The following is a 392-nucleotide window of genomic DNA, read 5'->3' on the forward strand; positions in this document are numbered from 1 at the left end:
AACCCTTCCACTGGTCCACCCTCTGAGTGGCATCCCTGGAGCTTACCATCCCCAGTTTTTGGTGGGATAATCATCCTGGCCGAATGTGATGCCCAAAACTTTTGCTGAGTCTTGGGGCCCTGGAAGGGTGTCCGGGAGATCAAAACGTGGGGTCTCCCCCTCCCAGCCAGAGACTCTCACACTTATCCTGGTTGATCTTAGACCCGGATGCCTCCGAGTAGCGGTCCACTTCCGACATCACCACATCGGCCTCCTCTCTCGAGGAGAGGAAAATGGTGACATCATCAGCGTACGCCACCACTCTCTGGGCGACACCCGGCTCCGCCAGAATCATCCTGACTCCCGCCAATGGTCCGCAACTCACCCTCCTAAGGAAGGGATCGATCGCAAAT

Source organism: Hyla sarda, unplaced genomic scaffold (assembly GCF_029499605.1).
Source record: "Hyla sarda isolate aHylSar1 unplaced genomic scaffold, aHylSar1.hap1 scaffold_967, whole genome shotgun sequence".
Classification (NCBI taxonomy): Eukaryota; Metazoa; Chordata; class Amphibia; order Anura; family Hylidae; genus Hyla; species Hyla sarda.